This window comes from Musca vetustissima, unplaced genomic scaffold (genome assembly GCF_032173495.1).
Source record: "Musca vetustissima isolate MV318-11 ecotype Yass unplaced genomic scaffold, APGP_CSIRO_Mvet_v1 utg28238, whole genome shotgun sequence".
Classification (NCBI taxonomy): domain Eukaryota; kingdom Metazoa; phylum Arthropoda; class Insecta; order Diptera; family Muscidae; genus Musca; species Musca vetustissima.
In genome coordinates, this window is record NW_026877852.1 from 209,385 (window position 1) to 230,108 (window position 20,724).

At 35.3% G+C, this 20,724-nt stretch overlaps 1 pseudogene; it reads right to left on the reverse strand.

Moving 5' to 3' along the window:
- Positions 1 to 1,864: 1,864 nt before the first annotated feature.
- On the reverse strand, positions 1,865 to 15,448 carry LOC133322536 (uncharacterized; annotated as a pseudogene).
- Positions 15,449 to 20,724: the final 5,276 nt, after the last annotated feature.

The window sequence follows — 20,724 nt, forward strand, 5'->3', positions numbered from 1 at the left end:
GAATATTCCGACGGTGGGACCAAAAATATTTTCCCTTCCGATTTTTGCATTAAAATCCCCTAGAAGAATGTTAATGTCATGGCCAGGGCAGCGGTCATATGCTGTTTCTAGGCGCTCGTAAAATATGTCTTTTGTCTAAGACTGATGTAGAAGAACGAGGTCTTTTATTCTCCTATTAACCATAAATCCATTAAATTACGCTCTACTTCATTGTACAATAACACTTAAAACCAATAATTAAGAATTCATTTTCAGATAATTACTCATTACTCCGGATAAGTGAAACTTCGTATAACTGAAAATATCGGATAACTGAAATAACTTTTGGAGTCAAATATTGCAATTTGCTTTGAAATCACTTCGCATTACTGAAAGTCATGAGGATGATATGATGAGGAAGATAATTACAATCATTCACAACCGCATATTGCATATTACAGCCAAGTCAGGTGTTAAATAGGCTTAAAATCGGCTAGTATCGTAATATGAAACATTTTCAAAGACATGGTTCGATATTTTCCGTTTTTGAAATCAATCCATCTATAATGTATCATTGCAACAGGCAGACGATGGACTACATTACAAGCCGCACAATATAGTAATACGCATTAAAATACAGTTCATAATAAAAATCACATAAGAAATTAACATGTCAATCAGTTTTAATTTCTATCTATATTCGTTAAACTCGAAAAATATGGATTATTGAAATCTCTAAAATTACAAATGTTTCGCTTATGAGAAGTTCGGATAACTGAAAATATTTTATTGAAATTTCTAAAACTTACAAATGTTTCGCTTATGAGAAGTTCGGATAACTGAAAATATTTTCAGTTAACCGAACTTCGCTTAATTAAAAACATCGGATAACTGAAACAAACATCATCCAGATTTTTTCCCGTTTCAGTAAAGCGGAGTCGACTGTATTCAACAGGTTGCTTGATGTACTGTTTCTTATGTTGATGCCAAAATGTCCAGCAATTGCAAATATTCTCCCACATTTTATGGACTTTTACTCACTTTATATAAAGCTTATTTCTTAAAAAACAACTGTGAAAAGGTTTTGATCTTATAGAGGTTCGACTAAATATCTTCTGGTGTATAACCTTTGCGTCTTTTTTTGGCACAACCGTATTCCCCAAACTATCTGGGTCTCTTAAAAACTTTAGTTTAAATATAAATTTTGAGTCACGTCGGTCACTTACTTCATTTTGTAATATCTGTGGAATTGAATGGTCGATGGAAGTTTGTTTATCTTGCAATGTTTTCAAGGCAGCATGAACAATAATTTAAATGTATGGCATAGGACATTCAGAATAAATCAATAGGACATTCAGAATAATTTTTCTCATGACGTTCGTCCTATCTTGCTACAACGTGGGTTTCACAACATAATTCCAGCAGTTTTTCTTCAATCATAAAATGAGCATCTTCTTATACACACATTAAAATCTCCCCTTGTAGTTCTTGTATTATCGATAACAAATAATAAAACGGATGGATCAAGGGATCCATTCTGTTTATGCTTTAAGCATGGACATTTTTAATTCCGTGTTAATATTTATTTAGAAATACAATTTCCCGTTTTCCCGGGAAATCCCGGGAATATCGATGTCAACAAAATCGGGAATTCCCGACCCAAACCCTAGGCTTGTTATGCCAAAGTCGTATCTAAAATCTATTTGTTTAAAGATGACATGAAGAATAAATGTATGATTTTATTTTCATTTAAAATCAATATTTCTTTTATTAAACATATATTAAATATTCACATTTAGAAGCATTATAAAATGAACAATAATTCCCAACGACTTTATTATATATTACCAAAAAACACATAGTATTAAAAACAATTCCGCCCAACCTATTCAAATAAAAGTGTATAAAATTTTAACTCTAGAACATCATTTCCGATCAAAAGTTTTCATGATATGGAACCTTTAACTGCAATGCACCGTCTTCGGTTTTCAAAACTAAAAAGCCTTTATAAATTTCACTCAAGATGAGAGCGGCACCCGTTGAGTTGTCACCTTCTAACAGATATCGAAATAAAATCATAACGGGCGCCTTCTGTTCCTCCATTATTTTGTATAGCTCCAGGGGTTTTCGCCGCCAAATAACATTTCACCTTTAAATTCCTTCCATTCCATATTACCCAGTCTACCTCTATATATTTCCTTCTATTCATCACTTGCCTTGTATTCGTAGGGACAGGAGTCAATAATCCGCTTTTCGAATCCTAAACTTCCGCTCAGAATTATTACTCTCGCAGCAATTTTTAATAAATTGGCCAATTCGTTGTGGAAACTAGCCGTATGCGTCGAAATGAACGGAGATCGAAATTGGAAGACCAACAGTCTGCTATCCTGGCAAGAATACAGTTCGCATGCTGCAATTTTTTCCTATGGCTCATGTTGGAAAGCTGACGGTCCGTAACATGGAATTAACGCGGGGTGAATGATAGAACAGACCCGCTTTAAATTCTTCGATGATATCAATAAATCGCATGCCAATTGAGCCGCATTCCCTATACAAATACTCGGATTACAATATATCCCTTATAGTCCTCCAGATGCACATTTTGTTTGAATTGAAGAAGCATCTTGTTTTGTTCTTGATGAATCGATATTAAAATTATATTTCCATCTCGATTTTGAAAAGAAATCCTGAAATTGCATTAATTTTTCTCATTTTACAAATATGTCAAATGAACATAACGACTTGTTGCATTTGTTTTCATTTATTTTGACATTATAGCCCACAAGGTGTATTTTCACGTTATTGACAAAACATACCATGGATAAAATAAAATTTTTGGTAACCACTCGTATGGTCTTGCAGTTACGAAATGCAAAATATACTCGTGACACATGGTACAATAATACAAGGTAGGGCAGGTTGAGGTGAATAACAAAAAAGCAACTATGCACGTGTGGCTTCTTCTGTCAAAAATAAATATACGCAACAAGTGTTTTTGTTTATTTGACACTTTTTCAAAACAAATCTAAAAAACGCGAAAAATGTATGAAAGCTTGTGATTTCTTCCCAAGATCCAGTAGGGAATACCATCAAATGTTTGTGTCATCCATAACAAAGTAATTACTTCCAGACGAACATGTTAAAATACTTCAAAATCAACATAACAGCCAATCAGGAGTAGGCATTCCTGTTTACCATTTTTACTCGACCAAATTTCTCGAGTAAAAAGTTTATATAATTTTCATATGAATATATTTCAATTTATTATGAATTTATTTGACATAGTATTCAAAACAATACACACACATACACAAAATATGTATTTTGATTTGATGGAACAAGCCACCTTGAGAAAAATTTGTAATCAGTTGGTAGCTGTGCCCTACCAAGGTAACCGTATCCACGCAGCTGACGGTAACATTATATGTCAAAAAAATGTTTGTTATTTTAATTTGCGGTAGATAGGAAAAAATTAAATGTGAATTACAAATGAAAAACAATACATGATTTTGTCAAATAGTTAAAAAACGGACAAAAAATATGATACTAAACCACTAGACTTAATATTTTTGTGGAGCTTATTCCCATCATGGTATGACTAAAACGTAGGTCTAGCACCAACATTTCGTGACGCTATATATTAATTTCATATTATACAACAACAAACAGAAGAACAAATTATATCCTCAAGGACTAGGAGAAATGTAAACAAATCTATCTTTTAGTATAATTTTAATCTATAACATTGCGATTTTAACAAATCAAAAAAAAAACAACAATTTTTTAATACTTCAAAAATACCTTGTTCTGATTGGTGGAATAAAATTCGAAAGCCTGTGTCCATATTGAGCAATGTGAAAAATTTTACCATATTAGGGTAATAATTGAGTGCACTAGAAAATGCATGAAAAAAATATATATGGGCAATATTGCCAATTTTTTAATATTCCATTTCCAAAGAAAACATCAGCTTTTTTGTTTTTGTGGTGCATCAAAGATTTTTGGTATACATATAGAGAAAAATGTTCTGACTCCGAAACCGTTCGCGATCAAATTTTTGGTTGATGCGCGCAAATGTTAACGAGGTTTTAATTTTGGGCATAACAAAACAATTTTAAAATTACGCCGTTTATTATATTGACCAAAAACGTTGATATATATCTTCCTCCGTAAAATAAGAATATGAATATATTATAATAATCGCGAAAAAGTTGCACATCTTCGCGAAATATGAGAAAAATAATAAAAATATAGGATATTACGTCAATATTTCCATTATATTAATGACATACACACACCTAAAAATTAATTTAAAAATATCTACATAATCTAAACAACATGATGAATCAAATGATATAAAAATCACATAAGTCCATGTAGCGGTTTGTAAATTACAGCGACAACAAAACAAGATATTGAGGAGTTTTTGGTTCGAACAAATAATGTCATCAAATTTATTTTTTAACTTTATACAACTGCTATTTTACCAGAATTTCGCCGAAAAATTGACATATATAAAAATAATCACTTTTTGTGTATATGTATACGCCTTGCGGATTATATCAAAACCCTTCCGATAAATCTTGGGGTTCTATAAATGGGAATAAATCTTAAAATAATATTATGAAATATACATTTTAAATTGTCTCTAAATCTAAATCGCATAATTCTCAAAATCATTCGTTGCGCATGGGGTTTCCAGGAAGTACTGAAGTTTATCTTCCAATCCATGTATATTTTGCGAAATTTCATTTGACTGCTAATGCAACATGTAGATTGAAGTACCCAAAAACTAGTAAAACGCGAATAATTTCCGATAACTCCATAGCCATTAACGCGCATCCGATTTCGTTGTGCACCCTAAAAAAATACATCGATCAATACCGATTTCAACGCGGTCCATTAAGAACCATGGATGGCCCAGCACAATTTATTTTTGAGATAAATTGGGTACATCTCTCTTTCGGCTTAAGATTTTAATACTCTCTTTTCGCAAAAGTACAAACGTAACAGGTCATTTATTGGAACGGAAATTATCAACAGAAGACGCAAATAAATCCGCGACATTTTCAAAAACATTTTTGCCGTTCTAATAGATGGATTTCCACTAAGAAGATTTTATACCATCAGAAAACTTACTGATCGCGGGTACCCATACACTTCAGTTGACAGATCTAAAAATTTGGCGGGAAAAATAGGTTTTTTAGAAATTTGATCGCACAAAATTCTCACCTTCGGATGAGTATTGCTCGGAAGCTGTGCATACTACATACAAAAAATATATATCAAATATCAAAAAATATAATCGATTTTTAGAAATTCCTGTTTGCGCATCAATACTAGAAGTAAAATTCAAAAAACACTCAAAATCGAGCTTCAAAATGTCAGCATCATTTAAAGGTAGATTCAGTTAAAATTTTTAAAAATGATACATAAGGAGCGTAGTCCCTATTTTGTTGGCTTCTAGTTTTACTTTGACACGAAGACCGTGAAATGATTGGCTTAATCACAAATCGATAGTGAACATAAAAAACTGGTTCGCCTCAACAAGTTCTTACACATTTTTCACTTAAAGTAGACACAGCTTCCACCAAAATAAAGTTTGAAGGTCAATATCATAAACAGTTTGCAACGACAGATCAATTAACCCAAAACTATTCATGGGCTGTCGGTGTGTGTCAAATTGCTCACACATAAAATTATAAAAGAGAAACATTTAAAACAGGGCTGTCCACACGAATATATTCAAGTTTTGTGATTGTATTTGTTTGAAATACAAAAATTTCAAAATTTTTGTTTCTATGTCATATACTGTGAGAAATTTAGTAAAAATATTTTTTTTTTTAAATTTTTAAGAAAGAAAACAACTTTATATTCAATGCAAATATAGCTGTTGATATAAATATATATTTGTTTCTGTTTTGCCCTCCCGGCCACATATTTCGACTTGTTCTGAACTAATGTTTGCCAAAAATATCCCCATTTTTTCGGTGTAGTGTATGAAAACAAAAAGAAATGAATGACAATTTTGAACAATTTTTTTTTTATTTCAAATGTTTCTCTTTTATAATTGTATGTGTGAGCAATTTGACACACACCGACAGCCCATGGGACCTATTTTGGGCACTGCTGATTTAAAAATAAAAAAATGTTTTTAAAATTGTCATTCATTCCTTTTTGTTTTCATACACTAACCGAAAAAATGGGAAATTTTCGGCAAACATTAGTTTGCAATAGTCTCCCATAGAAAATATTAGCAGTCTATCGCCTTGTACTGATCACCCTACGTCGCGTTGATCGTACAGAAGCATTCGGTATTGTTGTTACCGCCATTCTTCGCCTTAGCTTTGTTGATCTCATTAAAAACCTATGTGAGAATTCGAAACAAACATATTCGTTTTTTGTATGTGTGAGCAATTTGACACACACCGACAGCCCATGGGACCTATTTTGGGCACAGCTGATTTAAAAATAAAAAAAATGTTTTTAAAATTGTCATTCATTCCTTTTTGTTTTCATACACTAACCGAAAAAAATGGGAAATTTTCGGCAAACATTAGTTTGCAATAGTCGAAATATGTGACCAATATTATGGCGGAGGGTAAAATGGAAACAAATATATCTTTATAAAGGAAACTGTATCATCAACAACCATATTTACATTGAATACAACGTTTTTTCCTCTCTTAAAATTTGAAAATAATATTTGTATAAGTTTGATACGTTCTGACTCAACTTCCCGAGCTCAGTCAATCACGTCTGCTGATTGACACCACGGGCATCTCCTCTGCAAGTTCCCTCAGCGGAGACCGTAGGGTGCAGATGCCACCGAGCGGTGGTTGTTGCTGGTTTGCTCTCCTTGCTCGACACTTTTCTCCCATTGGAATATGTTTATGTAGTAGTAAACGACAATCGATCCTCAGCGATCACCGCGATCCTCTGTGATTGCATGAACCACAGCGTTCACTTGTCGTCTAACCATAGAAGTAACTAGTCGCGTCTACGCGTTATTAACAGGTCTCAGCGCCGCCACCATAAATTACAACAGGTAATTTATTTGTTGTATTAAGAAAAGATTACCACCAATAAATCCAAGATAATTAGAATAATTTAACTAATACTTTCTTGTGTTTTATTTATTTGCACTTTCTTTTCCATACACCATTAATTGCTTGGGAGTTCTCTTGTTGTCGTTTGCACCCCGCTCCCAAGAATTAATTACTTGACCACCCCCACCAAACACCACCACGGCGAGGAGTAGAGCACACCCCTCGCCTCAACATTTGGTCCGTACGAGCCGGATAGAAACTTGCCTTGTTGTTGCCGATCTCCCTTTTTCAACTCTCGCGCCTCCTAAACATTTGGTCACCGGATAGAAGCCCGTCGCCTAGTTCTTGTTGCTGAAGGAGAAATTATTATTTTTAATCTCTCATCTCTCTCATCACCACATCAACACATCACCATACTAACGCCAGGTACGTAAACTCAGATTTCGTTAAAAGTGAGCTACCGCGAGTGTTAGTTTTTTTGTTTGTTTGCCAATTCCTATCTGTTTTGAATTGGCATTGGTCGGCTTTCGGTTATCCCTACTTGTAATCTAACTCCTATTCACCTATATACAGTCCACATTTGTTGCTATTTTCTGTTGTAGTGATCATCAAAATCATTGTTGATCATTGGAGAACAAATCTGTGTTGTTGCTATGTTTGTTTGCTCTGAATTTCATATTTTTAATATCACCATAGCAACACACATCAGCCGTTCTCATTTCTTGTGCATTTTAAGTCGTTTTAGTCGACTTACAATACCACTCCGTTTTTAATACATACTCTCTCCCACAGAAAATATTAGCAGTCTATCGCCTTGTACTGCTCACCCTACGTCGCGTTGATCATACAGAAGCATTCGGTATTGTTGTTACCGTCATTCTTCGCCTTAGCTTTGTTGATCTCATTAAAAACCTGTGTGAGAATTCGAAACAAACATATTCGTTTTTTGATACTCGTCTTTGGTTTTCCTAATAAAGCCTACAACTGAGAATAAAATTTATTATTTTGCACTAACAACAAACATCTTCTCCCAACTTCTTGTTCGTTTGGTTTATTTGTTGTTTTAATTCTCACCAACCAAACGAATTCGTCTTGTTCTCATCCCCCTCCTTTGTTCTTCAAGTAAAGAAATTACATTGTAATATTTCCAATAACAACATAAAAAACTCTTCTCCTCCTGTCGCCTAGTTGTTCTTGTTGCTGACGGAGAAATTATTATTTTTAATCTCTCATCTCTCTCATCACCACATAACCATACTAACGCCAGGTACGTAAACTCAGATTTCGTTAAAAGTGTGCTACCGCGAGTGTTAGTTTTTTTGTTTGTTTGCCAATTCCTATCTGTTTTGAATTGGCATTGGTCGGCTTTCGGTTATCCCTACTTGTAATCTAACTCCTATTCACCTATATACAGTCCACATTTGTTGCTATTTTCTGTTGTAGTGATCATAAAAATCATTGTTGATCATTGGAGAACAAATCTGTGTTGTTGCTATTTTTGTTTGCTCTGAATTTCATATTTTTAATATCACCATAGCAACACACATCAGCCGTTCTCATTTCTTGTGCACTTTAAGTCGTTTTATTCGACTTACAATACCACTCCTTTTTTAATACATACTTTCTCCCATAGAAAATATTAGCAGTCTATCGCCTTGTACTGATCACCCTACGTCGCGTTGATCATACAGAAGCATTCGGTATTGTTGTTACCACCATTCTTCGCCTTAGCTTTGTTGATCTCATTAAAAACAAATGTGAGAATTCGAAACAAACATATTCGTTTTTTGATACTCGTCTTTGGTTTTCCTAATAAAGCCTACAACTGAGAATAAAATTTATTATTTTGCACTAACAACAAACATCTTCTCCCAACTTCTTGTTCGTTTGGTTTATTTGCTGTTTTAATTCTCACCAACCAAACGAATTCGTCTTGTTGTCATCCCCCTCCTTTGTTCTTCAAGTAAAGAAATTACATTGTAATATTTCCAATAACAACATAAAAAACTCTTCTCCTCCTATTTTTCGTTTGGTTTATTTGTTGTTGCCAACCAAACGATTCGCTGCTGTTGTTATTCTTCTATTCTAAACCTCAGAGAATTTGCATTACCAAATAAACAATAACAACAAACTCCTTAAAGTCCACCTTGTTGTTTGGTTCTCTTTTTGTATCGATCCATCAACAACCAAACATACTTCTGTTGTTATTATTGTTATAACGTTCATCATTTCACTGCAGGATTTGTCTCGTCATTTTGCAATAACAACACTCGTGTATTCCACGCGACTTTTTCTAGCGTCACCTTGGCATAACAGAAAATATACCAACAATTGTTGTCGACTCCAACTCTCACTGTTGGATCGTTTCTCGCGTCGTGTGTTGTGCGGATGCGTAGCTGCTTACCCATAGACGTTTCGCTGCTAGCGTCGCTTGTGTTTTATTCCGTTTTGTGTGATATTCGTTATTCACCACACTACAGCACAGTGGTACCAAGCTGTTGCACACAATCGAAGCATAAAAAAGTGTTTGTGAAAATATTAATTTTTGAATATTTCTCCCTTTTTGTTGTTGTTTTCAATTCAAAGTATTGCACATTAGTCATTTTGGTAGGCTTTCAGCATTTTTGGACTTTTGCACCCTACACTTGGTAATTTTGTACATTATTCGGTGTAAGGAAATACTTGTTTTTCCTATTAGTTTTGGCAAATTTTATTCATTGTAGTCGTGTTTTACTCCACAATTCTGTATATTTGAAATCTTATTGTAGAATTATCTGCATATTTCGGACATTTGCACCCTACATTCGGTCGTTGTTACATTGATCCAAGCAAAATTACTTGTTAATATTGTTTTTGAGAATTAAATATATTGTTTTTTTTTTGTTTTTACACATTACTTTTGCTCAGTGGATATATTCTTGTTTGCTTTTTGGACAACCGCACCTTATTATTTGCATTCACCTCCTCAACTACACCCTACAATTGGTAGTTTTTTTATAATTTGAGGAAATTTGAAAAATACTTCTTTTTTTGTGGTCTTTTTAAAGTAGTTGGCATCGTAAAGAAATTCTTCAAAATTGTCTTCACTTTGTACTACTTTAACATAGACATTTGCAATATTTTAAAATTTTTTGTCCATTTTCTGTAGTCTTGCTGAAATATTTTTTGAGCTATAGCAACATTTGTTGTCATTCAATTATTATTTCCCCATACTTTGTTGTTTATACAGGAGTTTTAGTATTTCGGCATTCTTTACCTTGAAAAATGTCGATAACTCCTTTCACCCGGTTCAATAGAGCCACTGGCATTGTCATAAAAAGTGTGGAATTCTTTGAAAAGATTCCAGAATCCCAGTATACTGCATACAACCTCGAAATTCACAATACAGAAATTCGAAAGTTATGGGATAAAGTTAAGTGCACCTATGATGAGTGCAAAACATACCTTGCGACATCTCAGAATACACAATACTGCATTTATTGCGTATTTTTGGTGTCTAACCACCATAAATCGGCATCTCAATCGCCTTCAAATTCTTTTAACTAAAAGTTCCCCTGCTATAGCTCAACCAATTTCACAATCTCCACCAGTTTCACCATCTCCACCAAATTGTCACAACTTTGACGGCAGCCCAATAGATTTGCTACTTGGCGCTGAAGCTGAAGCTGAACCACCAAAATTAGTTTTAAATTCGTTGTTGGCCCAAAAGTCTATATTCGGGTATATACTGACCGGTTCAGTTCTAGCCACCTAATCTCCCACATATAATAGAAACCGATCACCTTAGTAAATAATATCGTTTGAATACATAAATCACCCATTTACTAAACTTGTGTCGTTTACTAAATTTGTAACATGAAGCTCACTTGAAATCTGAATTTACGTTCATATAGCTTTTACTAACCCATATTCCAATTTAATTGTTAATTGCTACATTGTCGGTCGTAGCAAGGCAGCCGGAATGTATAAGTTTGATACGTTCTGACTCAACTTCCCGAGCTCAGTCAATCACGTCTGCTGATTGACGCAAAGGCATTTGTTCGGCCTAATGTTAAGGGAAAATTGTTTGTTCATCCACCTATTGCAACTTTGAAATCTAAAATTCCTTTAGATTTAGCTGACTCCTTTGACGGCAGCCCAATAGATTTGCTACTTGGCGCTGATCTTTACCCCTACATACTGGAAGCTGAACCACCAAAATTAGTTTTAAATTCGTTGTTGGCCCAAAAGTCTATATTCGGGTATATACTGACCGGTTCAGTTCTAGCCACCTAATCTCCCACATATAATAGAAACCGATAACCTTTACTAAACTTGTGTCGTTTACTAAATTTGTAACATGAAGCTCACTTGAAATCTGAATTTACGTTCATATAGCTTTTACTAACCCATATTCCAATTTAATTGTTAATTGCTACATTGTCGGTCGTAGCAAGGGGGCCGGAATGTATAAGTTTGATACGTTCTGACTCAACTTCCCGAGCTCAGTCAATCACGTCTGTTGATTGACACCACGGCCACCTCTGCAAGTTCCCTCAGCGGAGACCGTAGGGTGCAGATGCCACCGAGCGGTGGTTGTTGCTGGTTTGCTCTCCTTGCTCGACACTTTTCTCCCATTGGAATATGTTAATGTAGTAGTAAACGACAACCGATCGTCAGCGATCACCACGATCCTCTGTGATTGCATGAACCACAGCGTTCACTTGTCTAACCATAGAAGTAACTAGTCGCATAACGTCTACGCGTTATTAACAGGCCTCAGCGCCGCCACCATAAATTACAACAGGTAATTTATTTGTTGTATTAAGAAAAGATTACCACCAATAAATCCAAGATAATTAGAATAATTTAACTAATACTTTCTTGTGTTTTATTTATTTGCACTTTCTTTTCCATACACCGTTAATTGCTTGGGAGTTCTCTTGTTGTCGTTTGCACCCCGCTCCCAAGAATTAATTACTTGACCACCCCCACCAAACACCACCACGGCGAGGAGTAGAGCACACCCCTCGCCTCAACATTTGGTCCGTACAAGCCGGATAGAAACTTGCCTTGTTGTTGCCGATCTCCCTTTTTCAACTCTCGCGCCTCCTAAACATTTGGTCGCATCAAGCCGGATAGAAGCCAGTCGCCTAGTTATTCTTGTTGCTGACGGAGAAATTATTATTTTTAATCTCTCATCTCTCTCATCACCACATAACCCCTCGCCTCAACAATATTTTTTACAAAATTTCTCACAATATATGACATAGAAACAAAACTTTTGAAAATTTTGCATTTCAAACAAATACAATCACAAAACTTGAATGTATTAGTGTAGGCAGCCCTGATTTAAATCCAAAATTATATCAATAAATTTTCAGAAATGTCAATTTTGAAAATATTTTTTATTTTCAAATGTTTCTCTTTTATAATTGTATGTGTGAGCAATTTGACACACACCGACAGCCCATGGGACCTATTTTGGGCACTGCTGCTTTACAGTGTTGACTTCGTGCCAATATTTCCGTTGTAACCAAATTTATGTGCTTGGAAGGACAAAACAGTAATTACAATGTAATATATGGGCAATATTGCCAATTTTTTAACATAGCTGAAGCGATTGTTCAGACCTTTATAACTCGGGAATTACTTAATTATATAAAAAAAGTGAATAGTTTTGGGTTAATTAATCTGTCGTTGCAAACTTTTCGTGATATTGACCTCCAAACTTTATTTCGGTGGGAGCTGTGCCTACTTTAATGTAAAAAATGTGTAAAAACAGGTTGAGACGAATCAGACTTTTTATGTTCTCAATTGATTTATGACTAAGCTACTCACTTCACCGTCTTCGTGTCAAAGTAAAACAAGAAGCCAACAAAATGGGAACTAAGTCTCTTATGTATCATTTTTCAAAATTTTAACTGCATCTAAATGAATTTAACATTTTGAAGCTCGATTTTTTTAATTTTACGTCTAGCATTAATACGCAAACAATGCTTTCTAAAAATGGATTCTAATATTATTGTAGTCGCGAATCTGAGTAATTTGATATATATTTTGTGTATGTAGTACGCAAAGCTTCAGAGCAATACTCATCCGAAGGTGAGAATTTTGTGCGATCAAATTTCTAAAAAAACTATTTTTCGGGCCAAATTTTTAGATCTGTCAACTGAATGGTATGGGTACCCGCGATCAGTAAGGTTTTTTACGTTTCTGCATTCTGCATTTATCTGCATTTTCTGTGGATCATTTCCGCTTCAATAAGTGACCTGATTTGATTTTCTAAATCAAGACTATATATATATAGCCAACACAAATTTGACAAAATTTCAATTTATGTTTTGGATATTTTGTGCGTTTATTTAGAGATCAACTTAAAGACTAATTTACAATGTTTGGAATAAAATCTATATACCTAAACAATGTTCGAATTAAACGATTAAAAGAAACATGCAGGTGGTATTGAGGGTTGCCAAATTTTAATACTCCTCCTCAAACTGGATATTTCTTTACAAAAACAAAAAATCGAATATTCAAATACATATTATTCCATTTTCACTTAATGTGTTTCGCCTTAGATAAATTCTTCGTCATGATATCAGCAATCATCTCATTGGTAGGGCAATACTTCAATTCAACTTCTCTGCTACGGTTAACCTCTCGTACATGGTGGAATCGAATGTCAATGTGTTTGGTTCTTTTATGGTACACAGGATTCATCGCTAATTTCATTGCTCCTTGATTGTCGACATTTAATTGTATCGGCGAACCATCGTAATATTCCAGTTCTAATAAAAGCTTTCTTAAATATACGGATTCTTTACATGCGTTGGACATAGCCATATATTCTGCTTCGGTTGAACTAAGTGCCACGGTCTGCTGCTTCTTCGATTCCCAGGAAACAATCGAACTACTTGGTCACCTCCCCAATCGGAATCGACATATCCACAAACTGTGTTACTACTTTTCTCGTACTTCAAACCCATTCCAGCTGTACCTCGCAAATAACGAACAATATGTTTCACGGCAACCATGTGTTCTGTTTGTGGTTCGTTCTTATGTTGCGCTAGCTTCGAAACTGAATGCTGAATATCTGGTCTGGTTGTCACAGCAAGGAATGATAAGGCACCGATGACTGACTGGTACTTTTCAACATCTATCTTCTCACAGTCATTGTTACATTTTCCGTTGTAACCCGGATCAAGAGGTGTACCAACAGCTTTACAATTTTCCATATTATGCTGCTTCAGTAAATCATTTATATATTGATCTTGACTTATTTTAATGGAACCAGTTTCTCCTTCTCGAGTAACAGATATTCCCAAAAAATAGCTCAAAACACCTTTATCTGTTAATTCAAAATTATCTGCCAATCTTTTGAATTCACCAATCTCCTTGCTCTCGCAGGCTATTATGAGATCGTCTACATAAACTGCGACCAACATTCTTTTGCCATTAAAATTTCCTTTATACAAGCACGGTTCCTTTTCACACGCGTATAATCCAAGGCCTTTTATAACGTTGTCCAGTTTTATATTCCAGTTTCTTCAAGATTGCTTGAGTCCATATATGGCTTTCTTAAGCCTTAACACCTTATTGGGATCACTGGGAATTCCAAAGTTTTCGGGTTGTTTCATATAAACAATGTCGTCAAGCTCGCTTTTAAGATATGCTGTGTTAATATCAACCTGATACAAATGCATTTGGTCTTGAACAGATATCGCCAATATAGTACGTATTGTAGCGTGTCGCACTACGGGTGAAAAAGTATCTTTATAATTAACACCATATTCTTGGCTACACCCTTTTGCTACAGCCGTGCCTTAAATCATTCTATTTGACCTTCTTTATTGCGCTTGAAAGCAAAAACCCACTTTGAACCAATTGCTTTATGTCCCTTTGGCAAATCGACTAACTCCCATGTCTGATTTTTGTCTAAAGCATCTATCTCTGCCCTCATGGCATCTATCCATTTATTTTTGTTCTTGCAAGACAAAATATCATTTTCATTTTCATGGTTCCTGAATCGTCGCACTTTGTGTAAATGTGATTATACGTCTTTCCACTCCTTAAAACAGTTTGTCTTAATTTGTTGTCTACATCGGAGTCTTCATCAGCTGTATTAAAATCATCATTACCCTCTTCATTATTATCTTTGCATGATCGTCAATAACAGCATCATAATTTTTGTCGCAAACACCAACCACCCCATTGCTGTTATTCGTCGATACCTTTGCCATTTGTATTACCCTCCTTCGAGTCTCTCTCAAAGCAAATATCAAAAAAAAAAAATCATTTATTTCTTTACCATCTGTAACGTTTTGTGTGTGGTCTAACAGCTTTGATTCGTCAAACATGACGTCACGTCTTTCAATAATGCCTCGTGTTCCTTTGTCGTAAAGACGATATGCCTTCGATACCAGAGAGTAGCCAACCATTTTGTATTCTTCTCCGCGAGCATCAAACTTGCTTTTATGGTGTTTTTTCAAACTTACAGCCAACGAACCAAAGATCTTTAAATGACCAACGTAGGGAATTTTTCTACTTGCAACTGAAATTGCTTAATTTTCTCAAAGACTTCTGCTTTTGCTTTTAGAAAATAAACATGCACGAATCTAGACTTACCGTCTATAAACGTTGCGAAGTAAACAGAGCCTCCAAGAGATTTGACGTTCATTGGCCCGCAGACGTCTGTGTGTATTAACTGTAACAGCTCGGTCGATCTCGAATCTGACTCCTTCGGAAACGGCAATGTATGAACCTTGCTCAACATACACGTTTTGCATTTGTTTACATTCTCTGTTTGGTTCATTTTCAACCCTTTAACAATTCCTTCTCTGCATAGTTTTTGCAAATTTTGGTTGTTTAAGTGGCCAAACCTGTTGTGCCAATCGGTATTGATTGAAAAAAGATTCTCGTTCTCACACACAACAGCAAACAAATTGCTCTGCCTTACAGCCCGCAACACGACTTGATCATGTTCGTTTCCACGACAGAGGGGTCTACGATCCGAAACGACCCGAGTCTTATTCGGCCAACGTCTGTCACCTCAGCCCGTTGTGTAAAAGCAATAGGGCTGCTACAACAACAACAACTTGATCATGTTGGTTCTTGATGCTAGCACCGAACTTGTTGAATGTTGTCACACAGTTTTGCTCGACAACCTTGTTGACTGAGATAAAGTTCGCCTGTAGTTCGGGTGCAAACAAAACATCCCTCAACATAACATCAAACTCTCCTGCAACCAGCCTAACATCTCCTCGTCCCATAGCAGTAATGTTGTTGTCACCAGCCAATTGAATCTGTTCCTTTCTCTCTTCATAATTAACACACATTTCACGATTATTACACATATGGGCCGTGGCGCCGCTGTCGATATACCATCTTCTTCGCTGCAACGCATCGACATGGGCAAGCATGGTAAACGAAGTTTGTTATTTTTCTTTTCGCATTTATTTGCGTAATGACCGAACTCTCCACGCACATAGCATTTGCCTTTTGTTTTTGATCTATTATTCTTCTTAACAGTGCGTTTGTTCTCGGAATTGGCTCGTGCATTGAATGCTTGTTGACCGTTACTTTCTGCTTCGTTTTTACGTCTCTCCCCTTTCTCTAGAAGTTTTTGTTTTAGAGATCTTGCTGTGGCAAACTGGACAACAAAATAATGGGCAACAGCTCCTCTTGTATGACAATGCCAATTTCTGCTAACTTTTGGGCGATTTCTGTGAACGAATTTATATGGCGTACCATTTCGGCTGAATCAACCATTTTCAGATTTAACAATTTCTTATAAAGTGTTACTTTACGTATAGGACCCCTCGGCTTATACACATCCTCCAGACTTTTCCACGCATCAGCTGATGATTTGCAGTTCTTTATGTAATTCAGCTGCGAGATCTTATTTCTGCAGAATCACTGCGAAACACCTATTGGCCTCAAAAATATCGGCCAAAATCGATACCAACCCAAAAATGATTACCAAAAAAAAAAAAAAAAAAAAAAAAATATTTTGCTTTTTATTATTATTTTAAAAAATCATTACATAATACACGCTTTGTCTTTTTACAGTTACCATTGCGGGTAACCACATACTATAAGTTAATTTCAGTTAATATTTGTTAATATCTCGTCCTAATCTCAAAATGAGAGTATTACATATAGTTATCGCGGCTTCAAAATATATCTCAAATATGTTTAGAATAATAAAAAGGAGGTTTTACAAAATATAACGCGAGGACAGGACCTTACAAATTATTAAAACCAAAATCCGACAAACAAATTATTTAAAAAAAATATCGCTAAATATCGTTATATTTTTTAATAATTTGTTTGTCGGATTTTATGTTAATAGTTTTTAAGGTCCTGTCCTCGCGTTTTATTTTGTAAAACCGCCTTTTTATTATTCTAAGTATATTTGGGATGTTTCGAAGCCGCGACGACTATATTTAATACTCTCATTTTGAGATTAGGACGATTAATTCAATGAAATATTGCTGGAGAATGTATTGAACGTAAATGTGAGAAAATATTTGCGAAAAAATGCCTGGTTTATTGGAATTGTCGCCAAATCGCTTATAGTATGTGGTTCCCCGCAATGGTAACTGTGAAAAGACAAAGCGTCTATTATGTAATGTTTTTTTCTAAAATAATAATAAAAAGCAAAATACTTTTCTTTGATAATAATTTTTGGTTTGGTATAGATTTCGGCCGATATCTTCGAGACCAATAGGTCTTTCGCAGTGATTCTTGCAGAAATGAGATCTAAATATGTCCTTAAACATATCCCATCATACATAATTCATTTTACATCTTTATTATGCTGGCATTAGGCATTGGAATTGCATTGGAATTGGCATTGGAATTTTGTCAAATTTGTATTGAGGCAAAATACTTATTACACTCACTGTATATATATATGGGCAATATTACCAATTTTTTAACAAAGCTGAAGTTAACCCCTTTATAACTCCGGAATAATTAAAGTATACAAGAAAAACAAAAACAATGTTTATTTTCGTGGAAACTATGTATGATTTCATGTAGAAAAATGGGTAAAACCAGATGAGACAATGTATGTTTTTTTCTAGATTTGTGTGGCAAAAAATGTATTTGTTTGTTTGCGGATTTGTACTACATCTTAGCCGTCAAATTAAATTTTGCAAAATATACCTGTATTGGACGAAAATCTTCAAAACTTATTGGAAACCGGATGCGCATCAAATTATTTTGAGGATTACGCGATTTAGAATCTATTTGAAATGTGTATTTCACAATATAGTTTTAGTTTAGGATTATTTCCTATTAATCCTGTCTAAAGTCCGCAAGGTGTATACTTATACACAAGAAGTGATTATTTTTATATATGTTAATTTTCGGTGAAATTCGGCTAAAAGAAGAAGAATAACCACAATATTTTTTTCTTCGAACAGCAAAACAATAATTTTTCTCAAAACAAGGTAGTTTTGTTGTTTTGATATCGTTGGATGATTTTGATATCATTGGATTCAGGATGGTTTTAGTTCATGTATATATTTTTTAATTAGTTTTTAGTTGGATAAATGTCTTTAATATATTTATAATAATTATGTAATCTCCTATATTTTACATATTATTACATATTTTACTAAATGGTGAAACTTTTCACCGATTTTTATAATATTTCCATATTCATATTACGCGAAGGAAGCAATGTATCAACGTTTTGGTCAATATAATAAACAGCGTAATATTACGATTTTTTCTTTAGCCCAAAATTAAAACTTCCATAACTTTTGCGCGCACAAACCAAAAACATGATCGCGAACGGATTCAGAGCCAGGACATTTTTCTCTATATATACCAAAAAATCATTGATGTGGTACTTCAATTTTAAAATATTTTGTTCCAATAAAAATATTTTGTTCTAAAAACAAGACAGGTCAGATTGCAATTTTAGTTGATCCATAGGATTATTAAAAGAGTAAAATATTATCACGTCATAAACATACATTAATACATTAGAATAACATATATTTGGTAAATCATGTATAAATAAGATGGCTCCCCTGTGGAACACCAGAGGATAATGGGAGTTTTTAATGAATAGCGCTTTGAAACATTGCTATTTTTTAGGTATGAGTTAGTAAACTTCAGCAAAGACTCCATTGTTTACTAATGTAGTTAGGTTAGGTTAGGTTTGGGATGTACGGCTGTTGTAACAACCGTCCACTCGGAGACTATGTCCATTGTGATCATCCATTATGTATAGGTGTACCTATAAAGAGAGAGAAGAAAAGATAGTGGAAGAGTAGAGAGAGAGGTAGTCAGAATAGGAGGGAGCGGAAGCGGAAGAGACATTATTTTAGCCAAGTCAATTTTTTGACAAAGCCTAGAATTAGGTTAGGGTCTATTTTGGAGAAGAAGACTAGATTATCAATTTCATAACATCCAAACTGTTTATGTCTTCTGCTGATCAGCGATGGACATTTGCAAAGGATGTGCTCAATTGTTTCCACTTCTTCTTCATCTTCACATAGACGACAGTAATCCTCTCCACTGGAGTCCCACTTAGAAGTGAGAGATCTAACTTTGCAGTGACCAGTAATGATCCCCACAACGATCTTAATCTCCCTCTTGTTGTGATCCAGCAGCGAAGACGTTCTTTTATGAGAGAATTCTGGCCAGATAGATTTAGAGATTCTGCATGCAGGTTCCCTTAGCCATCTGTTGCCGACTACCTCGCAATAGAACGCACGGATTCTGCCAATGAAATAGCTAATAGGGGGTTTCACAGATCTCTCAATCAGAAGACTGGACGACTGTGACCCCCCTCGAGCAAGCTCGTCGGCTATCTCATTCCCTTCAATATCGTTATGTCCTGGAACCCAGCATAACCCAACTATTTGACGTATATCATTCAGAGCGGTCTTACAATCATGAACTGCTTTCGAGTTTATAGTATGCGACTTCACCGCTTTCAGGGCCGCCTGACTATCTACGTAAATAGTCACCGGTCCTGTAAAGTCTGTATTAAGTGCTTTTACTATCTCGGCCGCTTTCGTGATTGCAAGAATCTCTGCTTGAAAAACGCTACATTCATTGTTGAGTTTATATGAGTTTCGTATACCTAATTCCCTGCAGTAGACGCCTGCGCCAGTGCCTTCTTCCATCTTGGACCCGTCTGTGAAGATTGACAGACCTGGCAGAGGTAGGGAGCCACTAGTCCAGGATTCCCTGTTAGGAAATTCGACTTTAATGTCATTAAAATCCCTGTGGGGGGGAATATAATCACTGATATGACTATCCCCCCTAAAAAGGTCATAACTTGGCGTTATGTTTAGAATGCTGGCATGACCATAGTTCCGCGATTTCAAGGCATCTGTTTCCCGGAGTCTCAGGGCACACCTAGCAGCCTGGAATTTGATCAGAATGTCCAATGGTTGGAGATTCAAGATTGCGTTCAAGGCTGCTTGTGGTGTGCTTCTTAATGCTCCAGTGATCAGAATTGAAGCCGATTGCTGTACTAAGCTCAGTCTTGTCAGCAGCTTCTTTTTATTCACCCCCTGCCACCAGACAAGACATCCATAGGTAAGTATGGGTAAGACAATCGTCGTATACAGCCAGTGTATAATTCCGGGTCTCAATCCCCAACTCTTGCCTATGGAGTTCTTGCATGAATAGAGTGCCATCAATCCCTTCTTAGAGCGTTCCTCGACATTCCTATTCCACAGTAACT